Raw genomic sequence first — 26,070 nt, 5'->3', positions numbered from 1 at the left:
TCATTTCTCTCCTTAAAAACACAGCTCAAATTACCAATCAGTTCAATAGCAGATCGATTAAAATCTGATTTTTAATGAATAACCAGAGTGGATGAGACTTCAGATTTAGAGCTTAACTCATTACCCAGGACTAGCAGCATACCTAGCCAGAAAGCCCTCATTTAAATGCATAACACTGACACACCCATTTAAATACAGTCATCAGCAGAAGTCCCAGCAAGCTCTACCACTGTCATGAATATGAATTCTATTATGGGTGTTTAGCTGTGCTTAGCTATGCTTTTTATTGCTGTAGCAGTTATAGAAGATGAGTTTTTGTAGGCTCAAGTCCACAACTTTCAACTTTCAGTGAAATTATTTTGGATCCTCCCTGCTTGTACCAAATTATGGTTTTGGTGGTTTTTTTTTGTTTTGGTTTGGTTTTTTGTTTGTATTTTTTTGGGGGGGGAGCATATTTCAAAAGTTGAAAAATATGCATAATTTCTATGTGACAACTGAGTTATCATTCCATCTCCTAGCTAAAGGAATAGCTTAACACTATAATTATCAACAGTGATAACACCGAAATAAATGAATAATTGTCTTGAAAATAACAGTATTTAAAGTAGTTAAGCAAAAATATAGCATTTCATTGATAACAAATACGATTTTTTTTCCTGCAATTACTAAAAGTTCAGTATGCAAGGGGGATGAGCTACAAGAAATTATTCGCTGTCTTTCAAAAAGATCTGACAATTTATCTAAACAGATAAATTTAATAGATAAATTTATCTGAATTGGCAAATTGTTCCTAGCGTGATTATGGCCTTCTCAAAATTCTTTAAAAAAGACAACATCATGAAAGTTAGGAACACAAACTCCCTGTTCTCACATCCTTACTTTCTAATAATCTGATGTCCTTTAAAAGTCAGTTGTGAACCCAACCACTCTTGGATACTGCAAGGCAAATCAGTTGCAAAGCTGGTACAGCACATAAGCTGGGCTGCTGAGAGGCTCAGTGAGCTCGGATGCACTCAGCACAAGAAACAGGCTGTGTCCATTTCAGAAGTCAGGGGAAAAAAGCAAATTCAGTTCTCCACTCAGTCCTATATCTACTGCACTGCCTTGAGCAGCTAACTAAAGTAGTAATAAAGGGTTGTGTAAGACAGTGATGCTAACCCCATTGTACTGTGAGAAAGAGCAAATATGAAGGCACTCTGATGTGGCACATACAATGCAAAAGACACCCACTAGTCATTTATCTTGTTGTATCTCGTGTATGGAAATTCTACCTTCTAATTAAGTCATTCAGTTTGTTAAAGAGAAGACCACAAGGTCTTTCATTCACAGACTGCAAATGCCTGGCCGGGAGAAAGACTTAAACCTACAGCAGTTTGATCACTAAGACAAAATACCATATCCCTCAAAGGAGAGGTTAGTTCATATTGTTCTCAGGGGCTATTTAAGTCAAGCAATTGGGATACACACAGCCCAAAAGTTTTAAAACAACCAGGGAAGGCCTTGGGATCAAATGTCTGCACACCAATGGGACTCAAATGACAGCTACAAATATTTACTCTGTGCTTTTTTGTTTGAAGCACATGAAGCTTTAATGACTGATGGAGCAGCTGTCACACAGTACAGAAGAATTTCACTCCAAGATGAATGAAGGATTACAGGATTTGGCTTTTCCTGTGTTTTTTTTTTAAAGTTGCTTTTATTACAGCATGAAAAAATCTATGGGTTGCTCTGGGGCTGATGCTAGATATATATATCTGCATCAGAATTATTACTTCTGGGATTCAGTGTTCTGCAGCAGATTGGATTTTCTCGTATAAAAAATAAATAAATAAATAATCTACAAGGAATGAATAATATGCAGAAAGGATTGCATCTTAATTCACATACTAAGATGACTTACTTTGCTGTGCTATTTACAATAAACCTTTGAGATGCACAACTTATCTGTGGTCTTTTATGTTGAAAGTGTCCTGGTTTCTGTGTAGCCATGTATAAGTACAACAGATTGAGGAACTGATTGCTTTGAAATCAGCAAGTCATGATTTTATGAAAAAATATTTAAGGATGTCTTCAAATATATCTCTTCAGACATTCCATCCACCTCCACCATGAATGAGAAATACAGTTATGCACTACTCCTTGGATAATTCAACATCATCTGCTCATTTTACTTGCTTCCCACTGATAGCCACAGAACACAGATAACCATGTAACAAGGCTGTATAAAGGGACGAACCCTTACTCGAACCTCTCTCAGGGTTATGTTATAATATCAACCAGCTCCTTGTCAAGTCCATGTGTTTATCAAGCATACTTTCCAGGAATTGTTTTCCATATACCTCCTCCAGGAGCCAGCTAATGCCATGTTAGCAGAATCCTTTCTGATGATCCTCCACCACCTTCCTACTTCACCCTACCCAACTCATGCATCGAAGGACAAGATAAGATGCCTCAGCAACACTGTCACCAAAATTTTGCTTTCATTTGCTTTTTTTCACGCCTTTTTCAAAATGTTCAGGGTCACAGCTTTTAAAACTACAGCCTCTACACTGTGAGAGTGATCCTCAGCAGGTTTGATGGTCTAGGACCATACATATGGCCGGTCCCAGGTGGAGCTGTACATCAGCACACGGTACAAATGCAGTCTGTAGAGTGCACCAGCACGTACTTACTGGGAAGGGTATGCTTAGTTCTCCTCCTCTCCTCTCTGCCTGCCTCATCTACATGACGAGTATTAGTGAAACACCCTTTTCGCCAAATAGGACAAGGGTTGCTGCCAAAATAGAGAAAACAGACAAAAACAACCCAGAATACCTCTAATACCAATTGCAAAGCATGGTAGTTTTTGCTTGATTGTTTTAAATAATGCAAAGGAAACAGGCTTCTGAATAGTACCTGTGAGACAAGTGAGCAGAGGTAGGTGTATGAAAAAAAAAAAAAAAGGATAAAAATCATCCTCAAGGTGAGAACAGAAGAGTGCCCAAACAGTCCTCTGTCAGGTCCTCCCTCTGCTGAGAGGAACGTCAGCCAAAAACAGCTGATCCGTAGCAAGCCCAGAAAGGAAGCAGAGCAGAGTGTTGTGCAGGTCCCAATATATTCCTTTCTCCAACAAACTGGGCCTGGACCCCTCCACACAGTGGCTTTTTTAAGGGAAGTTGAGGATGTCATATCTAAAAAGGACAGATCTTGGTACGTGGTTAAAAGGGAAATGATCTTGCAGAGGAAGGACCATTAACTTCTGAGCATTTCTGATCTGATGGAAAGATGTTCCCTTAGGATATGAAATTAAATGCAAAAGTGGTTGGGCTCAGAAACAAATAGCTGCCTGTAATTTACTGTCTGTCAGAATTATAACCCACATTTTTATTTTCTTATCAATATCAACGCAGAGTTGGATCATAACCACAGAACATTCAAACACCCTTGGTTTCCACTGTCCTTCACACATTCTCCCATATCCTTGCGCAAGACAAATGGAAATTGCTGTAGGAGCTTAGGAAAGTCTTTTATATATAAGCACATCAAGTATTGGGCAACACAGTCATCAAAAACTGACTGCTTTTCTCCTCCAAGTACAGGTCATTTCCTTCTCTCTTCTGCTGCATTATTAGGGCTGAAGTTGTGTTCAAAGGCTCCAGGGTCAGAGTCAGGGAAAAGGTAATGAATTTACTGCTTTGTATACCTGGCTATGCAATTTGCTACACATTGTTCACCTCCTGGCTGCTATGATAGATATTTCATAATGAGCAAACTACAGTTTTAATAGAAGATCAACATTAAGATTACTTTAAGGGGAAAAGTCATCCATTTTTAGAGTTGTTAGCTTAAAAGTAACACTTTTCCAGAGAAATGAGCCTAATCCAAGGAAAGCATCAGATACAAAAGTCAGATACGAATTCAGATCTCAGTTTTGTCACATTTTCCACGCAGAAATAGCTATTTTGTCAATGTCATGATAACTTGACATTGATGAGTGAGATTTTGACAGGAGACATTTCGTGCAATTTTTGTCTTTAAAAAAGCACTCTTTTTTGGTAGTTATAAATAGACTGTAAATCACAGAAATTATTTCCGTTATTCTGCGTCCTTGGCAAGCTGTTTCAGGCAAGTGTCTCAGCCCGCTCCTGCAGCAGCCAGCGAGGCAGAGCCCAGCTCCCATGGTGGCCACCACATGCCCAGTGCCATGACCATGCCATCAGTGAATGGCCAGGAATTCAGCTGGTCACACAGAGGTGGGACTTATTTTTTTTTGCTTTGTTGACAAATAACATCACAGTATTAAACCTTACGCTGTGTATCAACAATTACATCCCACAACAAAAGATGATTCATTCAGATCAATATAAGGATTTGGGAGATTTTCAGTTAAAGAACAGCTCAATGAGAATAAAACAAAGTACCATCAAAACTGTAAAGATTTCTTCACTCTACAAGGATTTCAGGTTAAGGTCCGTACTATACTGCCTGGGACAGCCCTCTTCAGATGTATTTTGTTTGTGTTTAAAGGAAATAGGCTTTTCTACACTGACTCTCATACGCTTCCAAAAAGTTACAAACCTACAAGCCCAAAAGCATGACACAGATTATGATGATGATAGTTCCACACACACCAGATTTGTCATGTAAAAAGTTTCTAAGAAAGCAGAATTTCAAAATAAAGGAACAGAGGTATCCTATATCACCAATGACTGACATTCAAAATCATTTTTTATTGCAAAATTCACTCCCTGAAGTAGAAATACAATTGGCACAGCAAATTTCAGCCCAAAGTAACCACTAGAATTTATGAAGTATGTACATTCAAGAATAAAGCAAACCATATCGGTGACTGATGGTCCAAAGATGTTATTTTTTTGACAGTGGAATCATACTGCGTCTTACAGTCTCTTTAACGAAACAGCAGCTAAAGAATAACAGCTGCACAAAGTCTGCAGGCTAAGCTGTGTCTAATGATCTTTAGTGAAAACAAAACATAAAGGACAAACGAAAGCTGTGGAGTATGTAAGAATAGAGTATGCAATGGAAGGATATTGCAGTACACAGACCAGGGAAAATTATTTTGCCCTTTTCTGCAGTGAGGACTCCTGACAGATGCTTCTGTTATATTTTATAACACACACAAAAATCCAAAAATCCAGCAAAAGAACAGAATACCTGTGTTAGCACTAAAATAAATGCTAGGAAGGTGTCTGTAATACAGTTAACCCTGGGTATGAAGCTCCATGAAGTCCTATGCCAGGACCACAAATCAAAAGCAATTGTTTGAAGCAGAACTGAAGTTTGCTAGGAATTCCATATTATCATTTCTAAGCACACAAACTTTATCTTTCCAGAAGGCTAAGACAGCTTTGTAAAGTGGGGGGAGAAGAAGCATTTCATAAAGAAAAATTCAAAGTTCTTAGACGCTTCAAATTTTAAATTTTAAAAATTTTAGAAAAACCAAACTTTCAACACAATTGGATAAATGGCTGTTGATCTTCACGAAAGCTACCATTACCTACTGAAATCTCAGGATAAACAGCTCCTAAGATTTTAGCAAAATACATGTAGGTAGACATTAGAAACAGCTCTTCAGCTCAAAACAATTCCCCAAAAACCTAACCCCTGAAGTGCCCCTGCAACAAATACCTGAAAAACACCAAGAGTGAAAATTATTATGAAAGGAGTCAAGGTAAATGTAAACAGGGTTTTATCCAAACATAATGGTAAATACAAGGATGAAAATGGGAAAGAGAAATATCTAAAGACCATTAATAAAATTGCACCAGGTGCTGTTCACCATTTTACTCAACATAGCCAGCACCAGGGCAGCGCCCATGCTCTCAGGCACCGCTCTGTTCAGGCTGCAGATAAATTTCAGATAACTCAGGGGCTGTATTTCAGTTTCACATTAAATTGTGTGCATCTTAAAAGAATAAAAATACTAACAACTACTACCAAACTTTAGTCGTGCTTACCATTTCCTTTTAAATGGCCAGACTCCTTTATTCACACTTACCCTTTTGAATTGCATCCATCTCGTTCTCTGGAAGCATCTCCGGGGCAGTTTTCCTGTAAAGAACAACGTAGCTGATTGCATGTTGTGTTTTTGTTATCTGATGAGCTTCTTTGCTTCTTCCTTCTGTCTCATTCTCTGCTCTGCCCCCTCCTCCCCCCTCCCCACCCCCCAACAGGAGGAGGGCGCATTAAGCCAGTTTAGTTGAAATTTATATTATTCTTATTCCTATATTACCCATACTCTGTACTTCAATTCAACAGACATGTTACTAATGTTAAAAGCACTGGTCTGCAATACTAATAGCATCAACTATGCAAGGACATCCCAAAGCTTTATTAATGCAAATGAAGCACTTTGAGGCAGACAGAACAGGGTAAAGTACTGTTATTATTATTTTCCAGAAGTACAATTCTGTTTGGCATTAAAATGTCATCCATTTGGATTGTGTGACACTACCACATGGGCCCATGTCCTTTCCTTCTAGTGAAGCTTAACTTCACTGGTGAATTTCTAAATCTCCAAGGCAAGAACGCAGCTTACATCTGCCCTGAGAACAAAATCAAAATAATTTTCTGCTTTGCAGGGCTTATTATTTACAAGTAATTAAGGAAGATGCAGATATAAAATCAACACTACATGGGCGTGGTTGGCAATCTGTCTGTATGGAATTGTAGCAAGACCCTTACATGAACCGTGCTTTCAGCTGAGCATCATATTGACAGGACTGAAAAATGGAGCATGCTACTTAAAGTACATTGATGCAAGCAACATTACTCAGTCTTACCATAATAAATGCTGTATATAAATAAAGCAACCGTAATCTCAGAACTGTGACCTTACTATAAAATCCCATTTGCAAAATCTGTAGTCACCTGTAAGTCTTTAAACAATGGTTTAAAGGAAAATAAATCTGAAAAAAATCTATGATAATTTTATACCTGTTAAATCTGTAAGCAATATTTAAGAACACTGAAGCTGAAAGTTGTGAAAGAAAAAAGGCTTCACCCATCCATCCTTTCTTCACTTAATGTGTATTTGAAAAGGTTGGTTTGTCTTTTTTTTTTTAAAAAAAAAAAAGTTTAATTCCTCCCCCAGAATATTTAGCTAGAGTTTTCTCTCTTGGGAGAGAACATTCACGAGCCTCAGCAAGATAATTTTATATATAGTTAAAAACATTATATTTAAAATCTGCTCCAGCAAAAGATATTCTAAGAAATATCAATTTAAAATAAGGACATTGAAAAACATCAAATCAAATCGGGAAAGAAAAAAATCTTTTCTAAAATCACTGTGTTATAGAGCAATCCCAACAAATTGTATCTGGATCGTTACAGGAATTAGCACCTAATGGTATGATTTTGAAAGAATTTACTACAAAGCTCACTCAAGTCAGTGAATGACAAATGTTTAGGCTTTAAGGCCAAGAGGAGATAGTCTTAACAATATGATCTTGTACACAGTATAACACGCAGATCTGTAATCAGAGACTTTTGCAGCTACCCTGAAAGTCGGCAATGTGCTGACCTTCAAAACTGGCATATTCCTAAGGACTTTTAGTGATGAAGATCCACCATGCTCTTCGGTAAGAATTTTTAGAATTACACTTCTTACAACACATATCAGCCTAATTTTAGCTTCCGTCCACCAATTTATATAGCTCCACTTTTGCCTACTAGTTTTAGATGCCCACAAATCTCCCGCTGTAGTATTTATACAGTTTAATAAGTATTCTATTAACCTTATTTTAGCTAGGATGAGCCTCTCATTAAAAATGCAGGTTTTACAGACATAATTTTTTGCAGAGCTTTTCTGAACCCTCTTCAAATTGCTATAATCCTTTGTAAAAAGTGTTAACATCAGAGTGGGGCTGACTTCCTAAGCAGCCATCTCATCTGTGCGCAGTACAGAAACAACAATCCTTCCCCTGCAGGTATATTCAAGGGCCACATTTACCCCCACAATGCTCAAACACACACACACGTGGCTGGCTTTCAGCAGGATGCCCATGTCCCTTTCAACATCATGGCATCCTCCCACCCTGCAGATGTGAGCAATATTCTTTGTTCCTAATTGCATGACCATTGATTTGGCTGCATTAAAATGCATGGGAGAGTGCACTGATTACAATGGACTTTGAATCAGACTTCAAAAGAAAATGTGCTGTGAAAAACATGTCTTTCCAAGGACCAGAAGACAGACATGTTAAGAGCTTATTCCAATAACATTCTGCAGCAGGGAATACTTAGCAAGGCAGAAATGATAACCAAATGGTACTCCACTCTGACACCCAGCTACAGCATTCAGCCTAACCACTAAAAGACGCAATTAGGAACTGACACCTATTTGTTGACAAAGAATATGTGCACCTGTTAGCACAGCCCTATTTTAGGCTTCTGATTCTGGCAGCGTTAATGCAAAAAGTACATCATATCTCATCTATTTTAATCTATGCAATAAATTAATGAAAAACAAAAAGCAGACAAAAACTTGACAGATGCTACGGAGAGGATGCAGAACAGAGCTGATCGAAACTGATGAATGGGAAGATTTCATCACAGCACAGAACAACGCACAGCTGTAGTTTTACAGAACAACGTGAAATAGTTTTATTTGGTTAACATTATCTCAAAGGTAAGTGAAAACCGTTCTCAGATGCAGAGCTGTGGACATTTTGCAGTAGTTCCAAAAATGGTTACTGTTCTCGCATCACATGAGCTGATGCACATCAGCAAATCTATGACCCGACCACATCACTCCACACTGCACAAAATCCTACCACTATTGGCTTCCAGGCTGCAGGCCTTGGGGGGCTCTTCTGCATGATCCAAGACCCAACCGATATGAGACACCTCCCATCTTGAGTTCAGGGGGACCCCAGACAATGCTCAGGCTACAACTCTGTGACTAGCAATGTAGAGTGGAGATCCATAGCACCAAAATTTCATACTCATAAACCAAACCAACTGCTAATTTATGCAAAACAATGTCCTGGCACTGACCACTTTCCAAACCGATGATTTCCATTTAGGATCTTCAAATGTTAAGTGACAGCCACATGCACAAACACACACACACACGCAGAAGAAAAAAAAAAAAGTAGCACCCTTTCTGCATCTCTGCTGTCCTCCCACCAACTGGCTTCCACCAGCTGAAGAAATCATCTCACCTCTCCTACGACAAGGTTCCTCCCATTCTTTGAAACCTCTGATCTTAACGTCTGTCAGGGCAGACACACCAAACAAGACAGACCTGAAGCCTTCTCCAGCCTGGCAATTCCTGAATTTCTATACTGTTTGCCAGCAAACAAGTAAACTCCTCCAGCTTTTTAAATAGTAATAAATTCTTCTCCATGTCATCTGAAATACCAAGTACATTCACATCTCTCTCAAAGCAGTAATTGTGCAACTCAGTAGTTCTTAACAATTACAATGAAGATTCCTAGACTATTCCTGGCTACCAAAATTGAAGTTCTTATACAGATGCAAATATCTTATTTTTAGAGAGATGCAGAACCACATTTTCTCTCACAGTCTAATGGCTCTCCCAAAAAGATTTGCAAATTCTCTTGTGCAGCGTTTTTGTCCTGCTAATACAGCACTTACAAAAAGTGGTTACCAATATAATAGTATCTGTAAGGCTTCACAAAGACACAAAGGGAAACACTATTCTTTCAGACACAGTACTTTCACTTCTACATCATTAAAGTAAGCTTTTTTTTTCCAGTTACTGATGATCTCCTACCATTACATCCATAGGGGAGGAACTGAAAGGAAAATAATATTGCCATGAGCAATTCTTGTTATGCCAGTATACAAGTAGGATGGAAAATATTAATGTCAATCAACAACTCTTATTCATCACAGCACTACGAACACAAAAACTGTTTGGATATCTCATAGCTGCATTTCCACGCTCTGTGATAGAAACTCACCCCTCACTCCAAGATGCGTGTTCTGGTTAATCTCATTTTCCTGCTAACAACACGCTCTGTTTGATATATATACATTTATTTATTTATTTATTCTTGTTATAAATCTGTTCTTTTCAATACCTACTTTACAGGCAGACTTTTAGATGTAAATGAAATACATCATTTTTGATCACGAAAAAATACTCCACCTTTCCTATGGACATAACTGTTATGGACGTGACAACCTTGAAGAACACCAGCCACAGGAAACCCCTCTCCAGGGTGCAGCAGCTGGTTTCATCAGATCTTTCAGGGCTTTGCAGGTTTGCAACAAATTCTGGTGGCCACATAACTTCTCCTGCTGCCACACTGCCTGCCTGGGAAGGCACACAAGCATCTGTTCAGACCTGAGAACGCTATTTAATGACAGCATTGTTTATGCACCTGACAATCTTATAATTTGAATTCGGTTGGGGATGGGGACAGGTCTCCATGGAAACAAAATATGCCACTAAGTAATAAAGCAGATTTGAAAAGAGGGTCCCAGGCTGTGGCCTACTGACAGTCTGGAGGGACTCCAGCACTTGTCACAGCAATAAGATAGAAAAATAGGGATAAAAAATATGGATAAAAGAAATCCTTACAAAACGGTACCATCCTGTCACATTTCAGAGTTACTTGATTTGTGAAGAGCAGTTTGGGCAACAGCAATGCAACCTGTAATGCTGCATACACAGCAGCTCCAGACATGTAACAGGCAACAGAGGCAGCATTGCTCAAAGCTCAGCCGCAGTCAGTCGGGTACTCACTAGCCTTTTATGTCAGATTCTTAAAGTTTGAAAAGAAGCAGGAAATAAGCTTTGACCTGTAGGTTCAAATGCTAGGAGTTCCAAATTCCACGAGGAACACCACATTTGGTACATGAACCGTGGTCTTTGATGCCCAGATGACAGCCTAATGAGAAAGTGGCTTTACTTTACTGGGAAATGTGTGTCCCAGACAAGCAAGCATGGTAACCCTTGGCGTGAAACAACTTGCCTTTTCTTTCTGTCCACCACTCTGAGGCATAAGTGTGAGGCATAAGGTCTGGTAGTACAATCAGCCACTTTATTGTTTTCTCACTATGGAGCAAGAATTCTCATTTCAGCCCAAATACCCCAGCTAGCCAAAGGAGATACGCTGTGCTGCATTACCAGTCCTTCGGCTATCTGCAAAAACCTATTTTCAAACCAGCACAGAGCACATTTGCCTGGGGATAGTAGCTCAGCTCCTGAAAGCTGCCTAGCCATGGAGTTCTTCACACACTTCTGCATCCTGAACAAAGACAGGGCAATCTGGCCATTATCTTGCTGGCAAATACAGCCCTAAGGAAACCAGCATGGGATCTTTCTTAGAAACCTGATAAAGAACAATAACTTCAAATAGGGAGAGAGAAGGTCTTGACTTTGGACTGATTCCAGCTGTAGAAAAACTCACGTGAATGGTTTGCGCCGTTTTCTTTCATCTGCCCAGTTCCTGCTCTTTATTCAACAGATTCACATTCAACAGTGTTAACAGTTTTCAGAAATACTTGTTCAAGACATTACACCCTTAATAACTGAGCTCTTGTGAGTTCTTACCCTATCTGTAGACACACAGTCATAGCTTAGATGTGACAAGTCTACGGGATGAAGATTTTTGCAGGAAAAGACTGGACTGCTATACAGGAAACTGGCAGACATTTCTCAACTCTACCAAGATGTTTATCTAAGTCATTTAATTTTTACATGTCTCCGTTCTCCAATGGTAAAATGAGGTCAAAGAACGCAAATGTTGCCAGCAGAACTGCCTGAAGCACGTCAAGAGGACAGACCCCTATAGGGAATGGCCTCCCTTGTACTCACCCCTTGCCCTTCTCAATCCTCTTTGATTCTAAAACCTTCTATTTGGATATGGTATTTAGCATAGCAAGGGATGTTCCAGTACTGAAAAACAAGAATAAAAACAAAGACATACCACAAAGCAGAAAAAAATCAAACCACATAACGTTTTCTATTCCATTTTTTTTTTTTTAATAAACATCAGTATCCTACAATAATCACTGGATTTTCAGTTCTGCCTTGAGCTGGAACCGTGCACTCCAGTTTAACACTGCCTTACACTTGTGCTAATGTTACCTGCACCCTCACTTAGCCCAGGCTAGGCCTCCTCCACACCTCCTCACTTTGGGTCATCCATTTCCTGTGTCTGGCCCAGCCAGAACTGAACACCCTGCGTGTTCATCCTGTGATGGCCTACATCATTCCCGCAGCAGGCAACTCACATTGAAACAAAGTTCTCCACATCCTCAGAAAACAATCACCTCCTGTTCATGAAAATACTGTTATAATAAGGGCACAGTGGGCTTGCTGAGGCAAAGCCCCTGCTTGGGGGAGCAAAGTTCCCTGCTTGGGACAATCCACGCAGGGCTCAAATCCATGAAGCTTGCACTTCTGTAAGGTCAAGAACCAGCACTGACAGGCTGGATAGTAGGTGGCCCTGAACATCCCAGAGCAGCTCCCGGTATCGCATGGTCTGATTGTCACTGAACAAGTACCACAAGCTTGTTTAAGAGACACATGAATTATTGATGATGTTCAGGAGCCCTATTAAATTGTCTAGTGGGCCACCAAGAACACCGAATAGTTCAAATGCATCAAAACGCATAATAAAGCTTTCTATTTTCAAGTTTGGCCGTTAGAGAAAAGAACCCTGGCAAATATATAATTTTGTGTAATTTCACTTGGATGCTCACTGTAATAGCAGTAGTATTTATGACACTGTGAGTCATACCCATGCACTCCTCAGATAGCAAAGACACCATTATCCACACTATATAAAAACATAGTCCTTATACAGGAAAATATCTTACTAAAGGCAAGACCTACTTATTTGCCTTAAACTATAGACTTAGTCTATAAATATGTACTATTTTGGTACATACATCTGTGTCACAGTCATGATAGTCTTATAAATAAGTGTTACAAAAAGGAGAATTGTCAACATTATAGAAATTACCTTCTAGTAATTCTTGTTTAGACCCTGCCTATAAAATAAGGAATTCAATTAAACTGCTTTCTTATTATAAAAACAAAAATACTCCTGTCATGCAATAAGTAAATCATAAAACAAAGCCTCTCTCTTTAAAAACAAACAAACAAAAAATCCAAATTGCATATTCTGAATGGGGTATTCAGAGTCTCTTCCTGCCCACATTTGTGTGTTTCATTGAGTGCCATCGGAAGCGAGAAAGCAAAGGTATTTCTATTTTGAATGTAGGACAAATCAGGAGAGCTGTTTTGAGGGGGCATTTTCATTAAGTTTGAGACAAAGAGAGGTATTTCTCTATTCAGTGCTGCCAGGTATTCAACCACAAACCTGAGAAGCTCCTACTCTATCGCCAGTCTCTCCCTTCCCTTCCTTCTCCTCACAAGACTCTTAAGAGACTGTGGCTCCTGAGGGTGTAACCCCTCACAGCTACCAAGGATCCTTCTGGGTAAGACAAGGCACACCCAGGTTTTCACATGTTGATTCAGTGTTGTTAATGATCACAAAGTGGGAACTTGATTTCTTCTGATGGATTTGATGTCTTGATTTAAGGAACTGTTCATTAGCTTGGGACTCATGGTCCATCTCAACCACCTCAGTTGCAGCGAAACACTGTTCGATATTCAGAGATGCTGTTTCATATAACGTTCAAAGGCTTTTACCGCAACGTAGCTACAATACAAATATTGTATGGCTTTTATTCACTACATCCACATACAACTTCCCATTTTAATATCCTTCTTTCCTTGGCTGCAATCATCATCCACATAAAAGTCACTAACTTGGGAAAATCGTGTAGTCTGGAGATGTTATTTTCTATGGTAAGCTTGAGAAGTTGCACAGAAATAAAGAATAACATCATCTAAAAAAAAAAAAGCATCCCTTTGCAGAGCTTTGCTATGAACGGTAACTGCCCCAATACCCAGGAAACACATTACAGAATCTGTAAACATTGAACACTCAAAAGCTTTTCTGATAACCAGAGAACTGTTAATAAATATTTTTTCATCAGTGCTCATTAAAGATGTGGCACATTTTCAGAATTACATATAACCCACCTCTGCCATGGAAATGAATTTTTATATAGTGCTACAGAAATTGCTATTATGAAAGACAGAAGCAACAATTCCAGGCAGCAATTTGTGCACAGATCTTTATCTTTTCAGGAATTAACATCTACATTTGTATGAAAATGGAGAAAACAAGGCCTCTTCTCTAAAAGGAGTTACCCTTTCCTATCATTTTTTAAAAAAGCCTCACACCTTTCTATTTCCTTTCCAATCAAAAAAAAATTAAATCTATCGCCCTGACTAAACTGAACTATCTTACAAAATTATATCTAGATTTTCAAGCTTGATCCCTGCGCTACCCATCTTCAAAGAGACCACTGCCATTATAACATACATCCAGCCCTTTAGGATGCTTCTCACACTACTGGGAATATTAAGGTTCGATAAAGTATTTTCTCATTTTTCCTCAATCAGCCAGAAGTGAAAGAGAAGTCCTTGAGTAAAACATAACATGAGAGAAAATTCTATCTCAGTATGCAGTTTTCTCCCAGAAATTTCAGAATAAAAATCAGAGGTGAATACAGCTCTGTAATTATTATTCACAAAGTGTTACTAGTGAGCTTTTTGCTTGTCTCTGGTAGATACCATCTTCTACCTCAATGTAAGAACATTGTAAACCCACTTGCAAAAATCTATAGAGGGCTCTGAATTCATTATTGCTGGAGACAGTCATGTGGCCGATAGAACCCTCCTGATCACAATTATCTTCTTGGCCTGGACACAGCCTACACACAAAAATGTTGAAGTAAGTGTAGAGAGACATTATTCAGAGTAAAAAGGGGTTGGGGCTCTTTTGTTTGTTAATTTATTTTAGACATATTGAGATCTATCATTTGGATCGTGGATTTAGTTCTTCCTGCAGCCACAGCTAATAAACAGGTGACAAACAGAGCTTTAAAGCTACAAGACTAGCTAACTTTCTAAAGCTTAATAGGAGATCCTTCTGAGCAGTAGGTTAGAGCCATGAAAGCATGACACAAAATCTTTGGTGTTTATCTTACAGCTATGGCTGGTCACTTCCCGTCTCCTAGCTTCATCCCTCACAGCAGGGGCTGAGAAAAATGACATCCGTGAATATTTTAAATAGACAACGTATTTCTGGGACAGGCACAGATACCAGCTCAGATTTCACCCCGCCATTCTTCATATGACAACGTTAGAGACAAAAGATGTTCATAGTTGTTCTCATTTGGCTGTAATGATCAGACAGGTTCGTTCAGCAAAGAACAGCCTGCCTGCAACCTGAACACCATCTGCCTGGAACAGGTAGCAGACTCAAAGAAAAAACACAGAGCCACCAGAGACCTGCCAGCAGCATGGTTAACTCAGCTGCATGGCATGAAACAAATCTTTTTCCCACCAGTATGCCAGTACTGCAAAAGCAATAAACACGCTGCAAGAACAGCACAGTGAGTTTACTCTGCTCTGTGTCACTTTGCAACAGTTAAACATCAATATGCTGAGATTTGCATTCAACAGTAAAGCATGAATTTTCCAAATATATCACAAAAACTGATATAAAAATGTGAATACACCTTTAAAAATTAGACAGTTGCATTGCAAAATCTAAAAAATCATGCAGTTAAATTCTTTATATCCACTGAAAGAGTGGTGATGCTCAGCAGTCTACAACAGAAACAACATCCAGAAGTTTGGATAGAATAAAAAAAAAAAAAGAAAAAGCAGGTTAAAAAGGAAAAAAGAAATCCAAATGTGTGATTCCAGTTAAAAAACAACAAGAACTCCCCTCAGTTTGCCTGTCGCTGCCCAGGTGCCTTCTAATTGTTTGGGATAACCATAGAACTGCCCCACACACATCATTGTGCTTTTGTGTGTTTACTGGAGACTTTATATGGCAGGGCACCAGAACAGTTGCTGCAAGGCATCTCACACCTCTAAGACACATATTTAAAAAAAAAAATATAACCTTTGAGATTTTATTTCCTGAGAGATGGGGAGAGAAAGAAAGGGGGGTTGTATGAGCCCCAGTAGCTTAATAAGCAATGGAAGAGACCCCCATGTGTACACAGAGCTTACTGCTTCAGTAGGGCGGAAGGAAATTTGCCTTCCTGGATATGTCTTCTCCCAAATGAAGATCATTAGCACAGCATCCACGTCTGCTCTTCCCCAAAGCATGGGAGGACTTGCTGCTGTGGTGCAGGAAGATACAGTATTTGCCATGCCACAGCTGAAAGAGACAGGGAAAAATTGTACCTCATACACAGCAACACTCCGGAAAATTAATTGGAAGCCTAAGATGAGACAGCCTATTTTGACAGACTAAATGAACACAAACTATACAACAGAAGCTGGAGAAATAAAAAGAGAACCGTCATAAAATCTACACCCAGCAGCAGCCAGGGACAAAGTTTAAATCTTTAGTTAATGGCAACTATTACTTTCAGGGCTCACCACAAACTAAAATAATATTTCATCTCACCTTGGAAAAATACTGCTAATCAGGCTGGAGAGGACCTCATCCAGCATTCACACAGGCTGATATTGCCAATAAATACAGCCATCTCATCATTGCTATCCTGCTATGCTTTAATCCACGTTCCAATAGTTAAAAGATTAAAAAAAAAAAAAAGGCACTTATCTTTTGGGATATATAAAGGGGCACTTAAAGTTAGTAGGAATTGTTTTTCTTCATTGCACCATGACTAGGAAGCACCTACACAGCAAGACGGTAGCAACAGCTCCAATCTAACTTAACTTCATTTGCAACTAGGTCAAGGTTATCGTTCTAGCAAGAGATGTTACAGTGAAAAACCTTTAGAGAAATCAAAAGCAGAGGCAATAAGTAGCCTCCTCCTTCTTCTCCCACCCAAGTTAGGATGGCTTTCTATTACTTTTTGGCATATTTATGATTTGGTTTAACATAAAGTTAGCAGATCTCTGTTTGTGACATTTACTTTTTATTCAGGTCTTGGAGAGAGTTGCATTCTTTTCTATGCACCACATCAGCATTAATATATAATTAAAGTAATATCCGCTTAATACTGATGTCCTTGTGTATCAGCCTAACCTGAAACATGGCCTGACTTAGCATCATGATTAGAAGTTAGCTCCCTGTGCTTTCTATCATGGCTAGGGAAATTCACCGCTGGACTACATTTACATACATTAGGTAGGCACAGGTGTCCCTTCTGTTAAGATACCCATAAAATATGATTTTAAGAACAGAATGAATCAACCCAACCTATAAAATGAGTCTAAATGTACTTAAATAACCATGGCGTTTTCATTTTGAATAAAACGAACCTTTAAGCATCTAAGAGTTGAATATTATTAAGACTTCTAAGAGAGATATTCTACAGCCCCAGTACAGCACATATTTTACTTAAATTAGCATTACACCTAAGAGCTTTAGCACCTTTTTTTCCTCAGGCAATCCTTATTACTTTGTGACTGCTTCGTATCACCCCTAAATAACACTGTCACTAGCTAAATGAATAGAGTGTGCTGTACTTACAAATGATTTACACAGAACTAAAACATATATCAGTAGGCATATTTCTACCCTGAGTCTCTAGATACAGTTCACTTTGGCATCAAAGGAATTATAAATCCAGGGCAGGAAGGTACATAAGCTAATTTTCATATTCACGAAGTCCTAAGGCCTGGCACGCGCAACTTTGCACGAAGTTAAAAAAAAAAACTCCGCCTGGGAAAGGCTCACTGTGTGCTTCACCCTCTTCTCCTGAACATCCCCTAAATCCACTGCTACGATCACTTGGCATAGGTCATTACTCTTACACTTCCAGGAGAAAAAAATTGGGAAGAATAACGCCCAATCCTTTTTAACAATCACACAGCATGCACTAGAGTGGTTAGAGCTGTAGAGACTTATGGACTCATCTATATTAATAGAAGGACCCTTTTCCTTCTTGGTGAAGTTATATGGTAAAGAGCTGGGTACAGAAGGCCTGTCATGTCAATAAAAATCCCTCTTTATTCCCATTATTCTTTCATATATTATCCTAAGGAAGTTCCAAGGACTTCTACAAAAATTTTGCAGCTAGCAATGCACAAAGCAACAGGCACAATAAGAAAACATATCATGTGAAGAAAACACAACTCTGATAAAAAAAAACAAATGTATATCTGTAAATCCAACCATCAGCTGAGGATAAATCAAACTGTGGTTGTTCGCTGCTGGAGTACTGATGGTAACAGAGAAAGTGCAGAAGTGAAGAACTTACAGTTAGAGATCTAATTCCTGCAACATCACTCTTCTGATTTCACTGCATAGTGCCTTAGATAATATATTCAACTTGCTAATAGAGATTTTTAAATGCAACTTCAAACCTAGCGTTTTAAAAAATTAAAATACATTTTTCTACTTGCTTCACAGGTTCAGACTTTGTTTCAGACTTAAATAAAGATTGGAGAAGTTTTCAGGAAACAAATAATCTGGAAATAAAAAATGAACCTGAAAGTAACCACGAAGATGCAGAAGGAAATACACACACCCCAAATCCACATCCTCCTATTACGTCGGCTGCTCTACTACACCTCACCGTCGCACCTTAGCAAAGCCAACATCCTGGCTAATGCTCACAGCCTTCCTCCGTATGCAAAGCCCTGCTCCCACCTGCAAGGAAGCAGCCATCAGCAAGCAGAGGCTCACGTCCCAGCATTAATCCAATAAGGGGACTCGCTTGTCTTTTACACCTTTAAACTGCCAAGCAGGTCGAGCACAGTGAGCAAGAGTGCCTGAGGCATGTGGATGGGTAGAGATGCAGATCAGAGGTTTTAAAAAAAAAAAAAAGCCACAACATAGATTAAGAGTTAATTTCCACTGAGAAGGTTCTTCCTATGCATCTCTCTTCTGTTTAGGGTGTTAAAATACTTTTTAAAATGTTTTGCAGTACATCACCATGAAATCCATCAGCTCAATAGAAGGCACCTATGGACTACAGTGGGCTTGAAATCCATCTCTGTATAAGTTATTTTTCCTCATATACCTACCTTGCCTTGCTGAGCAAAAATGCTGTTTTGTATGATTTTTTTGTGGTTTTTAAAGTAGAAGAGTGCAAGAGATACTTTTTTATTATTAATTTTATTACATCCACTTATCTTCTGCCTCATTAGCCAGAAATATAGATGTAAACATTACCACCACATTGTCGCAATGACAAAGTTATATGACTAAGAAGATTGCTACACTGCACTATCCCCAGTACAATGGTGACCAAAGAGTAAAAATAAACTAGCTAACAACCACCTCACAAAAACCAACCAAACGACAAAAAAACATGCAACCCCTTTCCTATTCAGCCTAGGAAACCCCGCTCAAAATATTTCCCAGCACTGTTACTGCACTTTCTCTTGCTTTATAGCAATTCGTCCAGCAACTGATGGATTTCCAGTGACAGCCACAGCACACCGCTTCTCTACGCCTGTGAGCACACACTTGGCCCACGCCTGTTTCCCCAGGGATTACAGTGGTGCTCACTCACTCACCTGTGGGACAAGCATGACAGACCTGTAATATCTCCATAGGAAGGGGAAACATTTTTGAATCTCTCCCTCCCTTATGTGGCCACGATTTTTCCACAAAAATCTTTCTCAATATCACACTTCCAGCTACATCAGCTTGCGTTACAGCTAGCCGAAGATTGAAAGCTGGAGAAAATTGTCAGACAGTGCAATCACATAAAGGCTCATAACCAAGCAAGTACTTCTCCCTTTATCTTGTCACACTGCAATCATCACCCTAAAAAACCTCCAAGGGAGAGAAACACAAACTCGTATTCAATCAGGTGCAAGGAGCCCTGCAGATGAACCCCAGGGCATGCTCAGAACAAGCACAGCACTGCTGTAGCTTTCTGTGGTAAGCAAAGCAAAGCAATGCAAGGAGAGGGCAGCGCTTTTAGAGAACAGCAGCTATGCGAGAAAATTTGCCATCTTGTAAAATTATCCTTTTCTCACCCACATGGTTTTAGGCATTATATCCCCCACTGGGCTCTGCTTAAACACATTCACAACACAGTCAGGCATACGTGATACTGATCATTGCTGGCAGGATATATTAGGGTTATTATATTCTCACCCTGTTTCTTATATTCTTCTCTAAGCATCTGCTATTTGCTGCTGTTGGAGACAGGATACCAGACTGTCAGTAATTGTTATGTCAAGGAAATAAATGGACTGTTCAAGAAAAAAAAAGGAAAAAAAAAAAAAAAGAAGAAAAAATGAAGATGGCAAAAAGAGGGGAAAAAGTAATCAAAGTGGAGTGACAGAGAGACCCAAAGATAAGGACAAGGGATGCTAAATGAGTAAGAAATAGCAGGGTGAGCACTGAGCATACAGAGAATAGAAAGCAGCATGCAAGCCTTTCACAGTGATTGGAGGAGGAAAGATTTTACTCCATTTTCCTGCTGGAAGGGAAGTACCTCAAGGGAGCAGCAATGGAAAAAGATGTTCAAGCTCAGGAAAAGAGCTAGAGGCCAGCAATGCCGGATGAGGAGCTTAACAGGAGAGTTTATGATGGACCCCAAAGGAATATATTAGTCCAGCAATTGTAGGCGGTCAGGATGGTTATTCAGGTAATTATAGACTTGACACGAGCCCCAGATCAAAATCACAGAGCAACCGCTAGACGACTGAACTCATAATTTCATTACTTTCTTTTCTTTCCTTAAGTGCCAGCGGGAAACCCAACACTGACAAAAAGTATAGGGAAACATAACAATGCTCAAACAAAATACGTAATTTGCTTTATCTTTGCCTTGGGTTATTTTATGAATACCTCAACAGCAATCGAAATCTGATAAGTCTCTCCTGGAAAACATCATCTGAAGTCCATCAGGACGTGGAAAGCAGTAGAGATGGTTGCAGCCTCAGGCTGCATCAGAACCTTGTGTCTGCATATGATGGGAATCCCAGCCAGCCCTATTTGATAACACTGAAAGAATTTTTAATCCACTTAATAAAGCAGGATGGGGAAAAAATGCTGGCAAAGCTGCTGCATTACAAACTTGTCCTTTGCAAATGCCTCAGTGACACACTGAGTACTGACAATAAGAATATCATTACATGAAATTACTACAGAACACTTTAAAAATCACTGGTAATCAATAAGATGTAATTTTAACGAGAAACCATCAGCGAATGGAAGTGCTTTTGACTGGGCCTACAGAGACAAGTTTCTCAGCCCAATGCAACTCAGAACTAGCTTAAGGAATAAATACGGTCAGATTCAGGCAGCTACAGCCAAACGACTCCGTTCTTATCATAAGCCCAGGCCTGCCAAATATCAGACATTTTAACGCAGCAAAATACAAGTCTGCTCATCTAGGGTCAAAGAATGCCATGGTGGGGCATACAGAAGGATGTACTCTGTGTTGGAAATCAGACTTAAATATTATATAGAAGTCACAGCAGATAAATAGCACATGAGGTCCCAGGGTCATGCTGTAGCTACAGGAGCTAATAACACCGTTGGATGTTTGAAGAGAGGCAATTTTGTCCAAGGTTAGAAAGGTTTCTGCATATGGAGTCAGTGGGAATGTTAGCAGAATATCGTGTTCTGCTGTCCCGGAATACCCACCTCTGATGACCACATCTCAATAACACTGAAAAACTGGGAGGGAAACACATACTGTTTAAGGGCCTGAAAACAGATTGTGTGGAAAGAGTTTAAATAAAATAATTGCTTTAGCGAAAAGAACGCTGAACAATGATTTTCCCACATCACGTAAAATGATTTCTATTAGTAGCAGGCTCCTTAATTAAGTAGACAAAGGCAGAAGATTTAACATATGGAGCAAGGAAATAAACTCAGATTGGATTTTTTTTTTTTTTTAAGCATTGGAAATAATTACTCACAAAAGCAACCACCCTCAGGACACATTTGAGTCCCAGTTATCTGCGCTCTTTAAACAAGGCTCAATATGCTTCCGAAAGGCAAGGAGAAATTGTTGGATAAAGTTTTCTCCACCTGGTGTTATCAGGAGGTCAAACTATATCATCCTAACAATCATTTTGGGTCTTACAAAGCCTAGGAATGTTAGACCATAGATATTTACCATATCCATGACACGCTTCTCAGACTTATGTACTTACACTAGATTTTATATTTTTGCATGATTTTAGAAAACGAAGGCAGCAATTAAAATAGGTGGGTTCTTAAGGCAAGAGTAATCTTTGAAACAGATATATTTGCATTCATTCCCGCATTCAACTCTGTTTTTACTATCACAAGCCGAGCACACGATACTGCGTACCATAAAAATAACAAGAATACAGTCTTTTCCAAATAGGACCCGTATTAAAATTAAACAATAACTGTAAGAGTTTCAGTAGACCTACAATAGCCCCCATTAAAACCATTAAAATTACAGTCTTTCAGATAACAATGTCCACAATAACTGTCTGCAAGCCACTACATACATTAAACTGTAGATAATTAATATGCTTCTGCAATCTTATTTTTCCTCCTTTGTAAGCAGTAGCTGTTATGAAATCCTAAATATCTGCCCAGAGTTTCTTAAATGTTACAGATAATGAAAAAGGAAGTAACAAGGCATTCATGGCAAAACGTTGCAAGTCTTGGCATGAAAATAAAAACACTTCGGAATTCCTTATTTCAGCTACATCACCTCTAATTTCCTCCAAACCCCTCCAAGGAGCCTGGAGCAGCCGAGGTGGAGCTGAGCATTTTCTGGGGTTAGGATTTAACTGTTGCTGCTGGTGGGGTTCATCCCACGCAGTGCTGCAGCCAGCCCAGCCCAGGCCAACTCTGCAGACTGACTGCACAAATAGCAAGGATGGGGCATTTCTAGCCTGTGATTCATCTTCTCTTACCCCAGACTTCTAAAACAAGCAGTGGTAATTGCTCCCGCAGAGTGCTTTTTTCCTCAGCTGTGAGGAAAATCTAAACAACCAACTTCAATGTAAATGTTTGCAGTGTCAGTTTAATCCCCTTCTGTCTTTCAGTGCCGGGTAATTACAGCCATAATGACCAGTGAGATCTTCCCTGATGTCTCTGCCTCATAAAATTCATCTGGGATGAAGTGGAAAGACCAACTTTGTCACTGTTCAAGCTGGAACTGAAATTAATTATTTGCTACCTAGTATCTGTTGCAAAAAGACTAAAACACCAAAACAGAATTTAAAGGAACCAGGTTATCAGAAGCTCACAACATCTGTCCCGCTCCCTAGAGCCTGAAGCGGTGAGGAAGGTGTGTGTCCTGGCTGGAGATCAAATTAGCTGAAGTAGCCTCTGTGCAAGCTGAATTCATGGACTGCAGCCCTAGGGTGAAACATTGTGGGTGAGCTGAGGGTCCACTACCACAAAGCTCACGAACGAACTGCAGGTTTTGGTGCACAGCAACTTCCCAGCTCTACCTGCCTACTTAGCTCTCATGCAGAAACCATACAATTCATACAATATTTATAGTAAGAAGAGAGTTTTTCACTGATGGGAGAGGTGATGTCGTTTCTCTAATGTTTGTTGACTTATGGATAGTGTGTGCAATTCAACAGCTGAGCAACATATCATTTCTATCCGTGCTGCATTACGCATAAGTGCACACATTACAATCCGTGTCATCTGAACAAAGGTAGCACGATCCTTGGACACATGCCATTGCAGCTCTGTAGTAAAATTACGGTCCCTTGAACATTTTACGAGCTCCAATTATTACAGCGTTTGCATTGGCCTGATGGCCCAAATTAATCTGATTTTTAGAAGTTACAACATTTAATTAGGATTAGTAGTAACAATGATAATATTCAAAAGAAAAAGTAATGACAGCATCTGCCCTGAAACAGGGATTGGGAATGGAAGTCAGTTATGCTTTTTAAAGTGTTTTCAATAATAAGAGTAACTAACAGCCAAAGAAAATAAGCTTCTGGAACAATACACAATAGATAGCAACTGTCTCTCATCTTCAGGTGAAAAGTCACTTAATACTGTTTCACCTGAAAGCACTTTTACTTTGATGTGATGAAAAACTCTGTCTACAATACAGGTCCCTTTCCATGCATTTTCTAAGTGATTAAATCCTAGCACTCCTTTTTGACTTTTATTGCTTTTCATACTGGTGAGAGCCATATAATGATTCATCACGAAAGTAATCTTTAAGCAGCTTTGTTCCTATTTGCTGCTATATATATTAAATATAAATTGCTCTTTGAATTCACCTCTAAAGTCAGACTCAATTTTTTATCTAACAAGAATGGTATTTCCAGTCATCATCTGAATACAGTAAAGTGAGAAAACCTTTTGCATAATATAAATATCTGCATTCACTAAGAGGAGGCTGATGCCACCACCTACTGTGAACGCATTTTGTAAGTGGTACAAAGCCAGATAGATTTCAACTGCAGTAGGATAATCTCTTAAAGACACTCCAGTCACTGTCAAAAAGGCACAGTTTTATCTCTGACTCGACAGTTTCTGGACCACAGGCTTCGAACACCTGTAGCTGATTTACAAGCAGCATCCAAAGCACGAAAATGAAATGGTTGCTGAAAGACTGCAGGCACCTAATTACTGACCTTCATTTATCCCCCCACAAAATCCAGGGACATCGCTCCCTAGAAAACAGTTCTGGAAGATTCATTTTATTCCTTTTGCACTTATCCTTTCTCTGCAGCACCTGTGACTGATGAGAAGACGCTACTGGCAAGCTGTACAAGTGTGCCTCAGCAGTCACAAGAGCTGCTGGATGAGGCTGGGTGCTTGCTTCAGACGATGCAAAAGCCACGTGGATTCCAGCACTGCTGATTCCAGGTCACCACTGGACCCAGACGAACATCAAACTTAGCCCTGTCTTGCAGTGAGGCAACGGTGAGAGACGTTGGCAGCTCCTGCCCAAAGGCCATGCTGAGCATCCTGCCTTGCTCTCCAAGCCACGCACCTTTGTGACTCTCGGACCAAGGAAGATATCGCAGTACAGCTCCTGTGACACTCAGTGTTGATTACCCCTCATTTCATAAATTACAACTTAAAAAATTATCATTATTAACTCCAGCAAACAGCTCTTGACTTCCACATAATTAGAGTTTAATGCAAAACCATTACTGACCAAAAAAAAGCTGTTTAGAAATAATCAGTAGGTCAAATGTTGTGTTTTTATTTCCTGATTGGATGGGAGTACAACTATAAGGCACATATTCCCATAAGTACATTCAGATCATATTGCACGTGAATAGGCTCCAACACTTAGCTCTTTTAGCAAAGTACATTATAAAAAACACACTTACTGCAACAGGGGCACAAAGATAGCCAAAACAGCTGCTGTCCACCAAGCAGAAAACTTGTTTGTAATTTTGAAAGCATGTTTGTGAGAAACGTTTTGCTTTAATTCAGCCAGTTCTAATCACTATTCTGCCTGGGTGCAAATTGCAGTAAATGGGATGACTACCATATATGTTTTCTATCTGGTGTTTCCTGCACAGGTACTTTGGTCATTTAATGCTCACCACATTTTATAAATGCATTTTTATAGAGAAGCTATTCAGATGACCTTATGCCAGCACTGCACTGCTGAGATTCCACTGGGTGTTCATACATTCGTATTTTCACCTCTGGGTGAAACCAGGAGATTTTTCTCCCCTTTGTGGGAGACGTGTGTGTTGCTATGGAGCACTGCAACCCAGCTTGGCCTCCTGCTTGGGGAACAAGGATCCTCTTTCACAGGACAGAGCAGAGCAGCTGCTCCCCAGGCACCACCACAGCCTCCGTCCCCCACAGGGGTTGGGGCTTCTCAAGTCATATGCAGAAGCAAATGCACCAGACCCACTCCTGCTCCTCTATCTCCAACACAGAGTTCTTAGAGAGCAGCGGAGGTCTTCTCTACAGGATCCCAAAGGAGGCTTCACAAGTGTCCTGTTCTTGGAAAAAAGAAAAAAAAAAAGGAAGAAAAAAAATATATGTTCTTTCCTGCCCCAATTTACTGTTAAAGAGGGGGATTTTTTACTAGTCTTCCCTGTAAGATAGGTCAATGCTGACTCAAGCATGGCACAACAGTTCTGGGAAGTTCAGGAGGCAATAATAAATGCTGTGACCA

General features: G+C 39.5%; 1 protein-coding gene across 5 annotated transcripts in view; it reads right to left on the bottom strand.

The window, feature by feature from the left end:
- Positions 1 to 26,070, bottom strand: part of HTR2C (5-hydroxytryptamine receptor 2C) — a 310,851-nt gene that overhangs the window by 196,485 nt on the left and 88,296 nt on the right. The window contains exons 2-4 of one of the 5 annotated variants that reach the window (XM_083797960.1): positions 16,082 to 16,232; positions 11,792 to 11,872; positions 5,999 to 6,051 (exon numbers count right to left, since the gene is read on the bottom strand). The exons of 2 other annotated variants lie outside the window; for them this stretch is intronic. The gene's annotated coding sequence lies outside the window, so the exon portion shown is untranslated. The remainder of the gene's footprint in view (positions 1 to 5,998; positions 6,052 to 11,791; positions 11,873 to 16,081; positions 16,233 to 26,070) is intronic. 2 more of the 5 variants (XM_083797969.1, XM_083797967.1) reach the window with 2 other exon arrangements.

Source organism: Anser anser (assembly GCF_964211835.1).
Source record: "Anser anser genome assembly, chromosome: 13".
NCBI lineage: Eukaryota > Metazoa > Chordata > Aves > Anseriformes > Anatidae > Anser > Anser anser.
This window is presented reverse-complemented; position numbering and strand designations above follow the sequence as displayed.